Source organism: Podarcis erhardii, assembly GCF_964252035.2.
Source record: "Podarcis erhardii genome assembly, chromosome: 3".
Classification (NCBI taxonomy): Eukaryota; Metazoa; Chordata; class Lepidosauria; order Squamata; family Lacertidae; genus Podarcis; species Podarcis erhardii.
Genome location: NC_138507.1, coordinates 79323768 through 79341444, shown reverse-complemented (window position 1 = coordinate 79341444; position 17677 = coordinate 79323768). Strand labels below are relative to the sequence as shown.

The 17677-nt window shown below is 42.0% G+C and overlaps 1 protein-coding gene and 1 long non-coding RNA gene across 5 annotated transcripts in view; one reads left to right on the top strand and one right to left on the bottom strand.

The window, feature by feature from the left end:
- The window catches only part of CHRM3 (cholinergic receptor muscarinic 3), a 230554-nt gene that overhangs the window by 7144 nt on the left and 205733 nt on the right, over nt 1-17677 (bottom strand). The gene's annotated exons all lie outside the window — the stretch shown is intronic.
- The window catches only part of LOC309338892, a 92632-nt gene that overhangs the window by 59596 nt on the left and 15359 nt on the right, over nt 1-17677 (top strand). The gene's annotated exons all lie outside the window — the stretch shown is intronic.

The following is a 17677-nucleotide window of genomic DNA, read 5'->3' as shown; positions in this document are numbered from 1 at the left end:
GGCCCTAATCAATAAGGAAGATCAGTCTAATATTAGAATGGCAATTCAGAGACATTTAAATTTGGAATTTACATGACGAGTTTGCATAGGATTTATTGAGGACTGCTATTGTCTGTGATAAATCTCTTTCACAAATTTTGTACTATTTTACCAAAAATAAGACGTAAACATAGTTACTGATCCTCAGCTGGACTAAAAGACAATTCTTCAAAGACTCTTTCAGCCTGAGCACCGATCCCGACCTCACATGCTTTCAAATTCCATCATTCAACCTGGTATATTTAATATACTTATAATATATTTGGCTTGTTATTTGATTGATAGATGTATTTTATTATATTTTGTAAACCACCCTGTGTAGGCAAAATATAAACATTTAAACACACACATATACAGAAATTATGTATATAATGTTTGTAGGCTTGCCATGGGCATCTGGTTGGCCACTGTGAGAACAGAATGCTGGACCAAATGGGTCAGTGGCCTAATCCAGCATGTATTAGGACAGATGTAGAGAATCACTGATCCTCCAGATACGGCTAAACTACAGTTCCCATTATCCCTGGCTATCGGTCAAGCTTGCTGGGGCAGTTGGGATTTGAAGCTCAGCAGCAGAGGGAAAGGAATATCTTACTACTGTGAGGGTGATTGCCTGAAGGAAGGAAGAATGGCCAACTGTGATTACAGAAGTCAAAGGAAGGGCAGGGGTGGCCCCTTTACATGGATAAATAGCCCATTGCCCACTTTTGCCAACACTGAAAGTGTCCCTTGGAGGTAGGAGTGTCAGCATCGCCCTGAGCCAGTGTCACCAACTGGACTCATGCACTTCAACCCGACTGGGCTAGGCAAGCTGGGTAGCACTTCCAGAGACCACCTTCTACACAGGAACAGGTCAAAGTGCTGTGGACTCACAGCTTAGAGTTGTGAGCACCGGATTCACTTCCACAATACAGTCGTCGCACAGCAGAGTATAGCAGAGTCTGGCAGTGTATACACGACTCGGAGAGCAGCTCTGTAGAATATCTTCTTTTATTCTATAACTACAACTATAATACAAAACTATATACAGAGCTAAATAGGTCTAAGCATAAATGAATGCTGCACTGAGTGTCTGCAGCTGCTCTTAGCAGCAACCTTATCTCTACACACGATCTCTAACACTCAGTCTCTCTCTCTCTCCGACACACTGACTGACTGACTTGGTGCTGGAGCTGAACAAGCAGAAGGCAGAACACTGCTCCTCCTCTCTGGAGAATCAGCAGACTCGTCAGGAGACTCCTGGACATGGGAGGGGTGAAATCTCTTCAAGGAGGGCCCTTTAAATTAACTTCAAATATAAGGGGAATAATTTATTCTATTTGCATACTGTGCGAGGTTTTGCAAACCCAGCCTTTCCTTCTCATTTAAATCAACACACCCTATTTTTCTGCCGCCCTCAGAATGTTCTGTGTTACTTCCCCCATAAAGCTAGAGTCTATTGTGCTGATGGTCTTGGACAGAAGCCCAAACAAAGCAAAAGAGAGAGAAGGGAACGGCAGACTTAGTATTCAAAATCCGATCTCCCTGTACCGCCAATATAATTGGCAAGCTTATATTTCTGCTTTGTCTGCACCGTTATCTAGATGAAGTAGTTTAAACATTGGAGGATTTAGAACTGTGAGATAGGGAAAGCATTATAAATTGCAATGATAACCTGAATGTTGTGTTAAAACTCCAACAATGTAATGTTCTCTGATTTTCTCTTTATAACAAGACACGACTCCAGAAAAACAGTCAGACTTGAATTCATTATTCCAGTTACATATTTTTGCCATTTAGAAATACTTCATTAACACACAGGAGCGATGAGTTAGACCCAGCACTGTGGGGGCGGGGGGCTGTAACAAGTGCATGACATCACATGTGTGATGCCCCCCCCCCCGTCTGACCAGGCCTGCTGGGACATGCGGGAGTCCCTTTGAGGAATGCCAGAGCGCCTTCCCATAAATAAATCGCCCTCCAAGCCTCCTGCCTCTACCCGGCGGGCCAGCGCTCGCCCGTCCGTGGCAGGGGGTATGGAGGGCAAAAATCACCCTCCATGCCTCCCGCTACCACCTGGTGGGGCAGCACTTGGCCAAGAATGCTGCCTCTTCAGCATCCTTGCATGGCGCGGCCCAGTCAAGCAGAGGGGCAGCAACGCTGCTGCAACTCTCCTGCTGTCAGACCTGACCCAGGAGTGGAGCTGCGGCTGAGTGCGAAGGAGCTTGCAACTCTCTCTCACGTGCAGCACGTTACAGGAGAGGGGCGGCAACACTGCTGCCACTGCCTCTTCTCTACTTGGCCCCCGGGTCTGACCTGACTCAAGAGCAAAGTTGAGGCTGGGCATTCGTTCTCGCCTGGGGACTGCAGGGGATGGTGGCCCCCTCAATACTGCAGACTCAGCCCCCTGCCTAGAAATACTGAGGGGGTTGAAGCCCCTTCTACCCCTATACCTTGCACTCCTGTTATCACATTGCACATTAGTGCCAATTAGAAATGTATTTGCCTCTTTGAACCCTTCCTGTCCTTCACTCACTAAGAATAACTGGGGCGTATGCTCACCCAATATCAATGTACAGATAGTTTGTTTCTTTATAGTGTATGTTGTTGGTGCAGTAGGTGATCCTGGAACTTTGCATTAAGCCTGTCATTAAGAATGCTGCAGTAGGAAGTTAAATGAATGGGAAGAAGGGACGTGAACCTGAGAGTAGTGCAAAATGTCGAAAGGTGAATGGGCAGACGTCTACTACTATAGTTTTCTTATTTTTATTAAATTAGTATATTTTCCTTCATGTGAATATCAGAGGGAGGTTCACAACATAAAAATACAAAATGAGAACACGAAAAACATAATAAAAACAAAACAAAACCAACGCACACACCTCAACACATTTAAAAGGACATACAATGTTAATAAGCCAAAGGCCGGTTAAATAGAATCCTTTTCACCTGGCACCATGGAATGAAGGTGACAGATGGGTAGAGCATTCCACAATTGGAGAATCACCACAGAAAAAGGCCCTTCTCATATTGCCCCCCCCCCTCGTTGACGGGTACACAAAGAGGAACCTCAGATAATGATTGCAGGGTCTGGGTCTATTCGTATATACAGTGGTACCTCAGGATACAGACGCTTCAGGTTACAGACTCCGCTAACCTTAAGAACTTTGCTTCAGGATGAGAACAGAAATTGTGCTCTGGCAGCGCTGCAGCAGCTGGAGGCCCCATTAGCTAAAGTGGTGCTTCAGGTTACGAACAGACCTCCAGAACGAATTAAGTTCTTAATCCGAGGTACCACTGCACTACCCCACATGCAACATTTCCATCCTGTATGAGCCACCCAAGCTTTCTGCACTGAGTGGGGTCTGGGGGCTTTAAAGTGTTTATGAGGTGATGTATTTAGAAGCCTTTGCATAGCTAGTTACCCTGATAATGCAGGGTTTCTAGTTGCACAAAGGTTTCTATCACTGCTCAGCTGAATGTAGTTAAAAGCCTTCTTCAGACCCCCTGAGGTGTTGGAGTGTTAGGGAAAGCGCTTTCATGTACCACCTTATGGCTCTCTTCATGGACACATTTAATTCCTGGGGAGAGTTATGAAAACTGCTAAGGGGGACTTAGGTGATGTCATTCCTTTTCAATTGCTTATAAAATGGGAAGACCCTTTGTCCAATCTGTCTGAGCCTTTGTAGGTTTAATGTTTTTGGAGAGTAGTATAATACTTTGAGACTTTTATGTGGAAAATACCGATTTTATAGATCAGACATGACAGGGTGGGTCTCTGCTGTGATCATTGCAGAAACAAAGAACAAATGAAAAATGAACAAAACATTAACAGTGAGAAGGGAAAGGAATAAAATGAATGGGGGTCTCAGAAGTGAAATGAAAGGTGAAAGATTTATATGATCTGAAGAGAAACCAGAGAAAGAGAAAAAGAGAGGGTATGGATTTGCTGAATTAAATATTTGAATTGGAATACAAAAAAAGGGAGGTGTGAGGAAGTCATGAAAATAAGTAAATGAACTGTAAGATATAGAAAGAGGGTTTTGTTTTTAATTGTTTTTGTTTTTCTTAGTGTTTGTATTTTTTGTGTTTTCTTTTTACCATTTTTGTAACTTTTTTCTTGTGGAAACTTTAATAAATATTACTTTAAAAAAAATAAAAAAGAAGTGAAATGAAAGGTCGTGAAGTGTGCATCTCTAGTTTACATCTGTGTTCAGAGATTGATTGATTTATTGGTCAAAAAAATTATATGCATATTTAATAACAAAAACTAATGGACCAAAATGGGTCTCAGCCTTCCTGGCTTTGATGCTGAAGTTTGTGCTCCATGAACAGAGCTTCCATTCATGGAAGGAGAGTTCTGCATAAGGTAGGAGCCCTTCCATGAGCAGAGATCTTTTATGAGTGGAGGCTCCTTCCATTCAAGGAGTAAAAACTCAGGATCCAGTTCTCTGATTGCTGTTGCTCCAGCACCACTACCCAAACATTATTACTGTAAGGAGAAAATAAAAATGGACTCAAACTAGTTTAGATTTCATATATTTCTGTACGAATGACCTGACCAATCAATGCTAAATTAAGGTACACCACAAATCTGGCAGTGTACTGATTTTTGAAATTAACATTTTACATTAATTTTATACACAAATGCAGTCTTAAAATTTAGGCAATCAGAGTTGATTGTTCATTCATACTTTGGCATTGCTTTATCTGTATTAATCAAAAGGAAGTGCATGATGCTGCCACATATATCTTTGAAGCATGATTTTAAAAAATAAATCTAAGCCATAAACCATCATCAAGTTAAGCACATGAATTTTAAAAATATTGGCACTTCTTGTACCAAGCAGGAGTAGCACATCATATTTTATATTCCAGAAGCTCAGTGACTCATTCGTCTCATAATTTTTTGAGCTGCTTTGCAGCCACTCCTAAATGATTGAAACACGTTTCAGTAAAGCCTTCCAGAAATGAATTTAGCTGTGTCACTTTAGTTTCTACCTCACTTGTCCTAAAATGAACTTGGGTGCTACAGAAAGAGTCATTTGTTGCATCTTCTAAAGAATATGCCAGGTTTCCCTTTGACTCTTGCAGATCATGGCTATGATATGAATTGGGGCCCAATCCAGTCACCCTCTGTTTTCATTCCCACACATTCTGCTCTGCATTTGGATATAATACAGACCCCGGCCTTCTTGGTGATACAGCCCAGCCTCTAGAGACAGTAGTGCCCTTTAAATTCCTCTTAAAAACTCATTGTTCTCCCCGAAGTTTACTGGATTCTGACTCTCCAATTTTTCAGGTTTTGTACAGGGTTCAGTTTTATTTGTGATACACAGCTGCATTTTGTTTTCATCATGTTTTTAGAAAATTTTGTTGAATGTTGTGAGCTATTATAAATGTGAACTATCAGGATGAGCCCCAGTGAATGCAGCTGGTATTCATATCTGCGTCTAGTCATGCAAAAAGAGGAGTTTTCATACACAAACTTCTGCTGCTTCTTTGGCCCATTCTGCCTAACTGGTAATCAGCAACACCACTCTGACAGGTTCTAGTCACCATTGAAGTTACAGTCACCTATTTAACTTGTGGTTTTGTGTTGCAAATTTAGCAAATTACCAGATTTTCTAGAAACCACTATGGACATTCATATAAATTATGATTATGTGATTACTTTTAACCAAATAATGGGCAACAAGGTCTGTTTTACAGCTCAAACAGAGTAAATTATCTATAGCATGACATAGATTGTTAATATGACCTTATTATACTATGAGGACCACAAGCTATATCTGCTTTCTCTATTATACTATTTCGGCACAACCCAGTGTTATGTTAGCAGCAGGAATTTTCTGTTTCAGAGCCAACCTTCTAAGTTTTACTTAACAGTTGCCCAATTAAGTTGATGGCTCTTGGAGGTGTACCGTGCCAAAGGGTGAGGCTGCATGTATTAATTTGCCCTATGACCAACTATATTGGATCTATTGATCCTAAAGTATGAGCAGCAGCATAGATACAGTATATAGATTCAAACACTGAAGTATACATTAATGTAAGCTTACATTAATGCTATATAGTAGAATCCACTAGGTGGTGCCATAAACATGCAAATAGAAGTTGTGTCCCCCCCCCCCCCCCGCCGCCCCCATACAAGTCAGATGAAATTGCTACAATTAATGTATGTAAGATCAAAACAACACTTTTCAAAAAGGTAATAAATATTTGCAATACACTGCTTATTTGTGTATTTGGAAGCTAGAAATGTACAAGGGAACATTTTGTACTGCTTTTGCTCCTAATTGATTTTTGGTTTGGGTAAGCCCAAACTATATACTAGTTCCTGATGCAATAATAAATGAATCATAATCTTGCATGTAAGTTCACAATTTAGTACAAGCACATGATATAATCTGAGAAGTAGCCAGAACAGCAATCCAAGTTGAGTTACTAATTCAAAAGATCAACCATAAGACAATTATGGAGAAAGCATTCCATCCAGGCATTTGGAGATAAGTTTAAAGTTGATGTTAAAATGGATTGGGTTTAACAAACATGATGAACTTGTGAGAGCAGCAGAAAAAACAGCAAGTGAATGGGTTTATTAACACATCAGTAGTATTTACCACTGTACTGTAAATTTACCACTGTGTTCTTGTCTTTGGCTGCTCAGTGCATGTGGAGATGGACAAACACCTCAAAGTTAGAGGCTACTCTCTCTTCCCCTCGCCCTACCCACCCTGTAGTAACTTCTTGTTTGCCCCAGTCCAGCAAAGTTCTACTCAGCAGAGACCTTTGGCAGAACACAGGTGGCTTCTGCAACCTTAATGGTTGGGTAGAAGGGGGAACAAGCTACACCTGATAAGTTATCTCATCTGCACAACTAATAATAATAATATTTTTATTACATATACCCTGCCCATCTGCCTGGGTTTCCCCAGCCACTCTGGGTGGTTTACAGCATATCTAAAAACATAAAATATCAAGTGTTAAAAACCTCCCAATACAGGGTTGTCTTCAGATGTCTTCTAAAAGTTGTGTAACTCTTTATCTCCTTGACATCTGAAGGGAGGGCATTCCACAGGGAGAGCGCCACTACAGATAAGGCCCTCTGCCTGGTTCCCTGTAACTTCGCTGCAAGTTACACATAACTAACATGCAAGGCCCTTTTTTGCATCTCTCACCCAAGGGGGGAAAAGGTTGTGTATAAGCAAAACCTACAAAGCATGTAGGTCTACTCAGAAGAAAGCCCCACTGAGTTCTAAGAAGGTTTACTCCCATGTCGGTCTGCATGGGATTTGCATCTTTGTCCTCAGTTTCTTGCCTGACTGTTGTTACCCCTGGCTCTGTCTACTGTTAGCTGACCTGCCCTCTCTGCTCCACCAGACCCAGTGGGCACCAGCTGCTTCCAGTTTGTTTTTATCTTTTAAAATCCAAACAGGGCTTTCTTTCAGCTGGAACTCAATTCCGGTACCTCTCAGGTGGGCACCACTGTCATTATAAGAGAACAAGTGAGGCATTCGCAGTGAGTTCCAGCACCTCTTTTTCTAGAAAAATAGCACTGTATATGGTGAAATACCATCATGTAGGAAAGTGCTATCAGAGTGACCTTGATCAAGGTTATTTATGAAAATGTACTTTTGATTTATAGCTTGTGGTGGGAAAGTGTGGTAAAACGTCCTTTCCTGTCAAGAGTTCATTAAGGCTTGTTTCACAAATCACAGATAGCTGAAGGCTTTAAATTTATTATAATTGTTCTGAATTTTTAATTTTGTTACACTGGTAGCACATATATCTTAAGGATATATGTTGCTGTTTGCTGTCTCTTGTTATTTCTAGGTGATAATATAGGTGGTGGTGGTGATGATAATAATTGGTGCTTTTGGCAATTCAGTGCTTATGGGGAAGTCTAATTTCCCCCCATTCTGAAACCACATTTTTTGGGTGATATGTGAAAGTGAAATTAGACAATAAAAGAATCCCTTATGACAGAGGTTTTCAACCTTTTTGAACCTATGGCTCCCTTGACCAACTGCATTCTTTCTGTGGCACTCCTGTGGAGCTCAGGAGCCCAGTTATGTCACCCCTTGCCTGCACAGCTGCCAGCCTCTCACCCTTTTTCGAACACCCTCCCTTGTGGAGTGTTCCCTCAGTCTCCTCTCCTCTCCCCTCTCCTTGGGAGTCTTCTGCCACCCCTGGTCTCTGAGCTCCCCCCTCCCTGCTCCAAAGAGAGGTGTCACCTCACATTGCCCCACAGGGGCCTGGGACTTATCTGTCCATTCCCAACAGCAAGGGCTTGTCAGCTTGCTTGCCTACTCTGAGGCTGCCTCAACTCCTGGCAACCAACACCCCCTGACCAGTCCCAAAGGTACCATTCATTTGCAGGGCTGCTGCAACCAATAGCCATGCAAGTATTTGGGAGGCAGAGATGTGAGAGGGCATCAGAGGAGGGAGGGAAGGAAAGAGGGACAGAGGCCAGTGTTGCCTATGGCACCCCTGACTATCATTCAAGGCACCCCAGGGTGCCATGAAACATTGGTTGAAAACCACTGCTTTATGACATTGGGTAGGGCGAGGCAGAAGATCTTCTATCATTAGCAGTCAGTGCAACAGTGCTGCTGCTGCTGCTTCATACTGGAAGGCAGAAGTGGAGGGGCAAGGTTGGCGTGGTGCAAATGCACTGGCATAGCCAATGCAGAGGTCCACCAGTGTGTTTGCACTGCACCACCCTTCACCTCCCATTGGTCACCACAATGCAGCTGATTGGAGGTTATGTTAGCATCCCACCTCACTGACTTCTACTGCCCTTTATTTTAATCCACTTGAGCACTGAAACCCAACACTTTTGCTATGCATCAAATTGAAGAATGAAACAAATCTTTGCTAGCATAGAGTCAGGCTAGCGATGATCATCCTCAGCCTAGGCTAAGGATAACCAAATTGCTCCATTCCATTATTGTCCCCCAAACTGAGTTAATTCTGCATGAATTAGGAGAATAACTCTAATGTTGGAATTGCTGTGCACTGGGACTCAATGTGACTACTGTTATCAATACTGCTGCAGCACATAGGGTGGGCGAGTATGGTTTCTTGTCAATATGAAAGAGAGTAATCAGCATAGAAAAGGAAATATCAATATGTCAAGAGGCAAAATTATTTTGAAACCTCTTATAAACCTAACCATGGTTTGAAATATATATATATATCCAAACAAAATCGGACAGGAAAAGAAAAGAAGCAGATAAAGGGGAACAGGTTGATGAATACACTGGAAGAAATGACCTATGTAAAGTTAAAAGGTCCAAAAGCTTGGTTTAAAAAAAGATACACAGAGGGAGGAAAAAATGAGAAGGCCACCTGATACTTCTTTCCAAGTATCTGAACATTCAGCACTGAAGGGAGAGAGAATATGTAAGGAATCTCTCTCTGCGGGGACCAAACAAGGCCTCTTGGATGTAAAAGCAGCAGCAATACCACTCAGCTAACAGATAATTTCCATTAGCTTAAAGTAGTCATAACTCTTTAGTTTCTTTCCTCTTGGCCTACAGCCACTGCAGAACAAGGACATTGCTAACTATTTGGGGTAGCTAGAAGTGATAGGATAAGGACTTCATAACAGTAATATTGATGGCTATAAGTGCACAGAAACATTTCTTTCAAAAACGATACAGTGCTTGAAATTGAGCCAAAGGTAGGAGTCAGAATCTCCCGAAACTTTGAGGCTTTTATCTATGAGGAGACACAAACTACCCCAACTTCTCTGTTTATTTTTAATGGAAATTGTGTTGTTATAAAGATCTGCATGATAATTACAGGTCAGATAACAAGCCATTAAAAGCCAGAATATCATTATTATGTACAGAATTCCAATAACCGAAAAATAAGCTCATTTCCCTTGGAACCTTTTTTTTTAAAGTCTGTCTTCTTAAAGTTCTCCTTTGTTCAGGCATAAAACTTTGCTATTTCATGTAGTAATTGAATTTCTATTGGGGCGGTGGGGAGAACTATACTGGTCTAGTCAGCTCATGATGAGAGTGATGCTGAGTAATGGCATTCAAACTTTAAATGTATAGAACTGGATTTTCCCTACAGAACATAATTTTTAAGCTCCTTCCATTCTTGTGCAAAATACAAAGTAAAACATGCCTAGCTACTGTATAATGAGATGGTGTTAGAAAGCTTTCATTTAATGCATTGGGAGGAATTCACTGTTCTAAGAAATGGTGCCCAGTTCTAAATATTATCCTGAAATACAAAGTACCACTCACTCTTATAAGAACTTGCTCTATCTTTACTTGCATCAAAATTTCATTGGACGTTTCCCACATTTGCCTCATAACATCATGTAATGGGATAAGGGGTTGCTTGTGTGTAAGCGCTAAAACGCTCCCAGTTTTGTAGTCAGTTTTTAAACTCTCCCTAACCGCACAGCCATAAGTGCGTGGCTGCCTTAATCACTGGCAGAATCCATCAGTGGGCGTTTCCTGAATTTCTTCCAACATAAAAGTTCCTTGACAGAAAGTCTCCTCCTTGATTCCCTGTGTGACAGCTTTCTGCGCAGAGTGGGCATTCCAAGGGGCGGTCCTGAGCTCTCACCACTGGCCTCGCTTGAAGCGTCTCTGAGCCTAACCTCCAACGCTGTCTCCTCCTCCCTTCCTTCTTCAGCGGAAACTCTCCCTCTCCCCCTGCTGGTTCCTTCCTCAGCATCTGAGGGTCTCCCAGCATCCGAGAGCCTCTCCACCCCCCTGAGCTCCGATGGCAGTTCCCTGACACATCACTTCAGAAGTTACCCTCATGGGCAAGTTAAGCCATATATATTGCTAGAAGATAAACATGTGGTCTCAGTTGAATCACTTCACATGCCATGTGGGGTCTCACATGACTGAACGCAACTCAATCTTCAAAACAAACAAAACATAAAACAAAACATAAAAACCCTGCACACAGAAAACTAGATGCCAGTAAGAAAGTTAAAAGAATCAATTCCCACTTAACTTGCCAGGCTGTCAGTGTTCAAGGATTTACATTTGCTTGCTTGTTTAAGATATGGAAGAGCACTCTGGCCTCCAGCTGCAGTCCACAGTGATACAACCAGACACAGTTTTACCACCTTATCTGCTGTTCATGTGAAGGATAGGCCTCAGAGATGCATGAAACAGGCACACACACCACCACCACCACCCTTGAGAATTGGTCCTAGATTGCTTCAATTTTCCAAGTATTTCTCTTAGACTAAATTCCCCTTAACAATTTGCTTTAGACAGAGCCGGGGGGCAGACGGGCGCACCATAAGTTTCTCTAAGCTTTTTTGAAACATTTTTTGCCTCATCCCAGTGTGATTTGCTTCCCTCAACATTCAATAGATGCTTCCCCTAAACAGGAACTTCTAGGCTTGACCTGAAATTTCACTTCAGGTAAAATTCATACTCTGGTGTAATCTCATAAATTTGGTAGCGGTCTGAATGTAAATGATGTGAGGCTTTCAGGTTACAACACAGTTACTAAAGAGAACGAGCATTTAACAGGGACAACTCGAGGCTTACATTAGGAGAACGACAGCCAATCTGAGTAATGGACTGCTGATTTTATAATACTGTATATACCAAACCTGCCTGAAAAGAACCCGTGAGCTTCCAAGAAGTACATAATTTAGACAGGGCAGGGGGCACTGTAGAAACTAGAAATCAGATAGAATGTGTAGAACTATGGTTGAGAGCAGATGATGCCTAGAATGCTTGGGTGTCAGTTGGGACAGAAGGAGGAAGATGGAGGACAGGGGAAGAGAAAGGATTCTTCCTCTCAAGTCTCTGACCACTTACAATAAGTTGGGGGGTCAGCCTGGCAGGATGCATACTGTGAGCTTAAAGCACTTTCCCCTGCACTATATAATTACATTGCAGAAGGAAGGAGAAGATACTTTTCTTCCCTTCCTACTCTCCAGAACAGTGTTCCCCCTTCTATAAAATGCTAGTGCCAAAACAATTGGACAATGAAGGTGGGAAGGGAGATGTATCCATCCCTTCCCTTTGCTGAACCTCCCTTCCCCAGGTGAGCGGTCTGAATTGCAGTACAAAGCTCTTATTCCAGGCTGCCTAGATCCCCAGAATACTCCTGTGAAGGGTAGGGATATACTGCAACATTATGCAGCAGATTTTACTTGTATCTACAAAAAATAAAGCACAACTATTAAAAATTTACATAGACATCAACACTATGCTGCTACATATCCGTGGAAGAAACATCCTGCAGCTGTGAAATATCAAAGCTCAAACAGTTCAAGGAAGAGCCTTTTGATGACTCTTCTATCTCCCCGCCTTTCACCTGTCCTTTATCATGCATTTACGCACAGGAGGTAGCATCTTTCACTGCCAAGGTGGAGGCAAATTGCATCAAACAGAAGGAACAAAAAGAGCTTCATTAATGAAACAGAGGAAACAACTTTGCCAATGTAAAGTGTCAGCAGAAACCATCCGGTTCAGTTTCAGACTTCAGTGACCTTATGAGAACAGAGCAGGTAGAAAGGGAATATTAAAAGTTATGACTACCCTTGATTGAGAATCACCACTCCATAGAGAGAAATGGGTGAATGCATTTCACCTTGAGACTCACTTCTTGCTAACAACCCTCTTTTCATTTCATAGTGTAATCACTCTTTCAGATAATATGGTAGGAAATGTTACAAACTGAATACACACCATAATTTTTAAGCAGGGGGGATTCCTGTAATAGCTTCATACATAAAAACCTTGTTTTGCTACCATAGAGCTCACTTGGAGCAGCAGCCAAAACCCTTGGGACTCCAGTGTGCACATAGATCTTTTCCCCTACAGTGGCTGCCTCATTCTCTTCAATGTCTGACCTTCTACAGTGCAGAGCTCTGCAGGGGTGGAAGCCCTTGTGAGCATACCTGGACAATGGGACACTCTTCGACAGCAACAACAGGATTAGAGGACCTCATCCAAGTGAAATGGAGTTTGCTGCTTCCTGAGAAGTTAAGCATGCTCCATGTGTGGTCATGATTCAGGCTTGGCTGAGGCCCAATTTGCTGCAAGATTTGAGTATCCATTGACTATTGGCTTGCTGGCCTTATGAATGGCTGTGGATACCTCCTCTTATTGATCTGAGTTGTGGCGGAACTATGAAAAGTCAGCTTGGATCAGACATATCTCAACATTGAGCAGTGAAGTGGATTTTTTCTAAATGGTACCAATGATGTGAAATTTACACAGAAGGATCCCGGGAACTACAGGGCAGCCATGTGGGTGCAGTCTTTTGCATTACAGCATTTGGGGTCCCAAAGGCCTAATGAATGTTTGGGTTTCAATAGTGACTGCTGAATTTATGCCTATGGCATTGGAGTGTGTTAGGGATGTGAACCCTGACAGGGCAGTAGTGCTCCCAGACTCCCTATCAGAGTGTAGGCATAGAATGTAAATGTAATCTGGTGAATGAAATAAGGCTTTTGAATACTGGATTGCAGCTAATTGATCTTTCAGTTCAGTTAAGTAGGGTTCCAGCTCAAGTGGGCTTTTTGGGGGAACAAGGTGGCTGACCAGACAGCTAGGCAGGCTTTGGAACAGAGACACTGATCATGTGTTGCCACTGTCCTTTTCAGATGTTAAAAGTTGGGTTGAACAGACCATGCTGGCTGAATTGCAAGGGCAGTAGGAGGTGTGTCCTGTGGATTAGATTGGTGTTCTCCTTTTGTCCACCGTTGGAATTATTCTGAATGTTTAAACTGAAAGGATGTCAGAGTCAAGTTAGTCGGTTCTAAGTGGTTTGTGCAAGCTTAGGAGGATTGCCTCTGGGTATCATGGGGTAGACAAAATGATTGCTAATGTTATATTGGATAGTTTGTGGTATATGGAACCCAGAGAGCTTCTCCTTTTATAGGTTTACTGATTTGGGTCTTACAAACTTATCTGTGGAGGCTGCCCTTCAGGACAAGAATTTTTGGGGCTTGGTGCTGTAGATTTAATGGCAGCTTGTGAAATATCTGAGGCTCTATGAAAGGCTTTGAGTAAAGTGTGATCATATGGTTGCTAGTAGATGACAGCATCTTGATCTTGGCATGTCATTAAATCCAGAGGAGGAGGAGGAGGTGGTGGGGTCAAAATTTCGCATTGTTCCCATGAATGTTAACATTGTTTAGAAAACAAGCCATCTCTGTGGATCACACTTACTATAGTGTGTAAGAATTATTATATTCTAAATCTGGTCCCAAATTGCCATAACTTGACGATAACTGAAACATTCTACTTGCAATAGCATATTTTTGTGAAGGGTTATTCATTTGGCTGCCATCTACCATTTTGGCACTTCTGTTGCCTGCTAAAATAACAGCATATAGACACCCAGATAAAGCTTCACTTATTAGTGTTCCAAAAATAGAAGAAATGATTTTGCTTAGATAATGCATCGTTCTTTTCCACAATATAAGTGTTGTGTCCCCACCATCTGTTTCTCCTTAGCAGTGTACTCTAATTGCTGCGGAATACTTACAGAGACAACACATATTTATAAAGACTTTGGGTTGGATGCAAAGGTTCCCTTCTGTGACTGAAAGGTGTCATTCTGTTCATTGAAGGGGTATGGATTCAGCAGAGACTTCCATGAAGGCAATTTGACTATTCCACCTTCCACTCCCCTCGCTGCTTCCTATGTTGTCATGGAGGATCTCCCTACCCTCTAAAGCAAACTTGAGGGTACAAGGAGAAGTGGGAGCTGAGGCAAATGCACCATTGTATGAAAGTAACTCTGCTCACAGAACTCTTGGCTCCAACTCAAGGTTAATAGCAATGCTTTAAATAGATATTTGACAATGATATCACATGCCTAATGGCAAATAATGGGGGGGGGGGGAGAGATTGACCCAATAATAATGCATCATTGGTAGATTTTTCTACTTTAGTTTGTTCTGCAATGCTTCCCTGATGCTAACACAATAATGCTGTCTGGAAGGGCTCTAGTGCAACAAAAGTGGAACAAAAAGAAACCAGAACATTTATGTTATAACTAACTATAGGATTTGAGTAGAAGGTTGTGGGACATGCACTGATTAGAAAGGAAGTATGACTGCCCCAATAGCAACATGAATAAAAAGGATGTCTAGCATGGTTCCAGTATATTTTGTTTTGCAACTGTATAAATCTGAGGCTTTGAATTACAAAGGTTTTGAATGATGCAGTCATCTACTTAGAAGTTCTCTTGCTAACCTTTCTACTGCAGGAGTACTTTTTTCTGTTTTTGAAAAAAAACCCAAAAACCTACTGTGGAGAGCTCACAGATGAAAATGTCTCACAATCACTAAAAATTGAAATCAGCTCATGAAAAACAGGGCTGTGCATGTGAATTTGAATAAAACCCAAGGATGGAAATGAACATTTTATTGTTGGAAGTGGTTTAAAATGTTTCATTCCCTTTCATTTGTGGGCCCCTCTTCAGTGTTTTCTGAGATCAGAATCCTCTAGCAGAGCCCACTGCAGATTCTTATCTGTAAAAACAGCTTCTCGAGTACCACAGTTCTGCACCTGTCAGAGAAAATCAATGGCATTCACTGACCTTTATCTCCTTTCACTGAAATAGCAGTGCAAAGATCAAGAGCTGCTACTCAGCCAACAAGAAATTGAGAAATTGCAGTTGATGGTATAAGGCTGGCTGGTCAAATTTAACTTCCAGAGTCCCCTCTAGTTATGGCCAAGAAGAATAGGGAGCAAAAACATTCAATAACATAAAAGAGTGGGTCACTTAATGTTTGATCATGAGATGAAATAATGATTTCTACATTCGATTCTAGAACAGGTATCTGAATTGAACATTAGCTCAAGGGGGATCCCATGCAAACACTTGCAGTATTTTACATACCTTATATAAGCTGTGGCATTAGTCTCTTGGCCATTTTCCAGGTCAGCTGAGATTAATCTATTGTCACCAGAGTGGCTTATCATTCAGACCAAGGAGTTTGTCAATACCCACCATTCTTCAGGAGGCAAAGCAGGTGTCATTAAAATCCCACCAACCAGTTTGATTTAAAAACAACAGAACACCATTGCCACCATTATTTTGGCACACTGCTTTAAATCAGTGTTCCCAGCTTGCAGAGTAGTTACGTGCTCATAGGATTCCTCTTGCCCACCCATACGGAGATTGCAGGACACTAAACATGTGTCATTGATTGAAGAGGATATTATTTTGGTATATGGGCGGGTTATTAATTAGTCTACTAGATGAATATGGTTTGAAGCTCAACATAAAAAAAAGAAGATCATGGCCACTGGTCCCATCACCTCCTGCCAAATAGAAGGGGAAGAAATGGAGGCAATGAGAGATTTTACTTTCTTGGGCTCCATGATCACTGCAGATGGTGAAAGCAGCCACAAAATTAAAAGACGCCTGCTCATTGGGAGAAAAGCAATGACAAACCTAAACAGCATCTTAAAAAGCAGAGACATCACCTTGCCGACAAAAGTCTGTATAGTTAAAGCTATGGTTTTCCCAGTAGTGATGTACGGAAGTGAGAGCTGGACCATAAAGAAGGCTGATGGCCAAAGAATTGATCTTTTGAATTATGGTGCTGGTGGAGACTCTTGAGAGTCCCATGGACTGCAAGAAGATCAAACGTATCCATTCTGAAGGAAATCAGCCCTGAGTGCTCACTGGAAGGACAGATCGTGAAGCTGAGACTCCAATACTTTGGCCACCTCATGAGAAGAGAAGACTCCCTGGAAAAGACCCTGATGCTGGGAAAGATGGAGGGCACAAGGAGAAGGGGATGACAGAGGACGAGATGGTTGGATAGTGTTCTCAAAGCTACCACCATGAGTTTGACCAAACTGTGGGAGGCAGTGGAAGACAGGAGTGCTCTGGTCCATGGGGTCATGAAGAGTCGGACACAACTAAACGACTAAATAACAACAACAGCTAGATGAAGGGAAATGGATATGATGCAGCAAGACCTGGGTGGGTAATTAATTGGCATTCCTATGAAATGGTTATTTTGTTGCAGGAACAAAGGAGTACTTTAGTGTTCTGATGCTCAGATCTCTCCTCTGCCCTACACTCAGTTTCCCAGGCAGGTTACTTGTGGGCCTGCGTCTGTGTTGCACAACATCTCTCAGGTCAAAGGAGCATTTGGGGGCTCAGATCCTATTTCTGCCTTGTGTTCGGTTTGTAGTATTAGACAAGACTCATCTAGTCAAGCAGTGTTCCATTTGTTTATGGAACAAGCTAAAAGCTTTAGGAAGCTCACAAACAGGGCATGAGGGCAACAACACTTCACTTCAGCATTTGGTATAAAAATAGAGCAGGGGGGTTATGTGATGTTTTTTATATGAGTTTGGTCTATCCATGCTGTCGTCTTTCAGGCTCTGCTCTGTGTTTTCTAGAAAATATTCTCTGCAAATAATTTATTGACCATATTGTGTATGATCATATCATGTGGTCAGTGGCTGAACTTACTTTCTTAAGATATCCTGCCCTATGCAGTGTTTTGGAAATGGTAACACAGTTGTGTTGAACCTGAGGGCTGATGACATGTCTGGACAGTGCAGTGTGATGGCATGGGACTTGCAAATCTATTCAAAAACTATGCACCTAAGCAGAACAGCACATTTTCTGTGGGCTCTTCATTGCAACCCATCAGTTTCCACCAAGTTCTGTCTTG